Source organism: Olea europaea, unplaced genomic scaffold, assembly GCF_002742605.1.
Source record: "Olea europaea var. sylvestris unplaced genomic scaffold, O_europaea_v1 scaffold16570, whole genome shotgun sequence".
In the NCBI taxonomy this organism is placed as follows: domain Eukaryota; kingdom Viridiplantae; phylum Streptophyta; class Magnoliopsida; order Lamiales; family Oleaceae; genus Olea; species Olea europaea.
In genome coordinates, this window is record NW_019234233.1 from 1 (window position 1) to 2390 (window position 2390).

Consider the following 2390-nt stretch of genomic DNA (forward strand, 5'->3'; position numbering starts at 1 on the left):
CTCCCCCCCCCCCCCCAACCCATCCACATTTCTAAAGCACTTCAGAAGTGTTCTTTTTTTGTTAATCGGCGTTCAAATTTTTATTATTATTATCATCATAATTAGAAATCTGGACTACTTCCTCCTCACAATTTCTTCACCTTCCTAAGGCTAATTGGGTAAAAACTTGGGTAGTCTCGCCAAGACATCTTAAAGATTCACAGGAAAATGAATTTGATGGGAGGGATTGATCTCAAGAAGATTGCTGAGAAAATGAATGGTGCCTCTGGTGCAGAATTTAAGGTATGCAAGACTTTTGTTTACCATAAATTAAGGTTTAATTATAAGCATTATTTTCTGCTGAAAGCATAATGATACTTGCACACACCTATTATATCAGTCACTTTCGACACAAAAAGTCCTTGATTTTTTCATGCCTTGTTGAACCGATATGCGTTTCTTGACAGCAAAACTTTTACATGTAAAAGTTTGTGCATGAGAAGTCATTGTGTCTGATTTTGAAGTTGCAATTCCTCAGATTTTCTGTAAAGCACACAATTTTAGGATATATTCCATGTATGTTGATGGGAGTAGTAGGAATTTGCGTAGCCAACAATGTTGTTTGCAGAGATTTTATGATAGTGAAAAAACTTTTCTACTCCATATTATCCCTACATTTTGTACTGCAGAATAAATGCATGCAATTTTTTATTATTTTCTCTGTTCTGTTTTTCGTATTTCTATAGCTTCAAATGAGCTTTTCATACTTAAATATCCGGTTATTCATTGAGAAAAATTTGAAATTCATTTAGCCTATTTTCGTCTCCTGTTTATAAACGGTTTATAAACACTCATGTTTTTTATCCACATTCCGAGGCCACGAGTACTGCCTATTTATCCACCACTCGTTACTATTTTTTTATGATTTGAACTTTTTAAACACTTCCCACACATGCTTTAAGATATGCAATGGATATTGATTTTGCTAAGACGACCAGATCAAAGTATCTATTTATCTGAGTGGGGACAATTTTGCTTTCCCATGCCATTGGCACCAGAATTTTACAATTGCAGTGGCAAAAATGGGTATACTTTTAAGCACGACTTGGGATGTTGTTTTAGACATTGGAATGTGGAAAAGGGAAGAGACTACTTTTCGAGCTGATTTTTACTGAAGTTGCATTGCCTTTTACTACGATAGTCTGCATCCCTCTTATATCACCTTCCCCACCCCCACCCTCTCTCACTCTCTCTCTCTCTCTGAATCAATTCATTCGGTGGCTGAATTGATAGGAAATCTCGTATGTATTTAGTCAAGTGTAGCACTTTTCATTAGAACTCTTGGATTTATTATTATATTTTCATTTTAAGTTGTGCTTTTGGGTGGAAGAAATTCTGACATTATGGTTATTTGCAGGCTGTTTGCACTGGAGCAGGGATGTTTGCTTTGAGAGAGAGAGGGTTCATGTCACTCAGGAAGACTTTGAGATGGCAGTCGCGAAGGTAATGAAGAAGGAAACGGATAAAAATATGTTGGAAGTAGATCAGTTATTCCTAGCAGCTACTTAATTCGGTCTTGTGGTTGAGCTGAAAGACATGAATTGCACGATAAAACCCACTTGTATATTTGTGCTCGACCTCATGAGTCACAACTTATGTGACAGTTTTATTGTGATTTGTTAACTTGCTGCAAATGTTATATCTGGATACATAACACATGCAATTAAACAGCTTAACTACCATCTAATTGTTTGTCTATTCACTTATTGCACATGGTATTGGATTAAATCTATATGGAATTATTGCCGACCAAAAAGGAACAAAATCACAGGCCCAAAAAAGAAATGCACTAACTTTAATGTTTTAGTTTAAATAAAAAAGTATTATGTATTCTCAATCAATCTCCTCGGTTGCACATGGGCTGCTCAGAATTAGATCTCGAATGTCCATTTTTTGAAATTTTCTTATTGAAAATTCTGTGTTCTTCGATGACACACCATCCCAGATATCCATTAATGAATTTGAATAGCATTCTTGTTTCTGTTAAAAGAGTGTTGGGGTTCTCGGTGAGGTGATTTGAATCGACTATTGATTTTACTATTGGTAGGCTCGACACTTGCTAATGGACTCTCACTAGATTGATTTTCTAATCATTTTTTATACCTCTAGTAAAGATTAAAGAGTTGGCAGATTGAGGTTTAAAGGAGGTTGGGATTTAGGGGCGAAGATGGGGTGATGGTGGAATTGAATGTGATGCAATGAATGATTATTAAACAAATTGTCCACCACCATGTGTGTCTTCAGCCTACATCACATGGAACATAATCACAATTTTAAAAAATCGAAGACCTCTGTATACAGGATTTAACAATAAAATACATAGGATTATTATTAATTTATTTTTAATTACT

General features: G+C 35.3%; 1 long non-coding RNA gene across 1 annotated transcript; it reads left to right on the forward strand.

The window, feature by feature from the left end:
• Positions 1–14: 14 nt before the first annotated feature.
• LOC111377462 lies at positions 15–1737 on the forward strand. The gene is made up of 2 exons (XR_002699730.1): positions 15–282; positions 1397–1737. It is a non-coding gene; the product is annotated as an uncharacterized LOC111377462 (long non-coding RNA).
• The last annotated feature ends 653 nt before the right edge of the window (positions 1738–2390 follow it).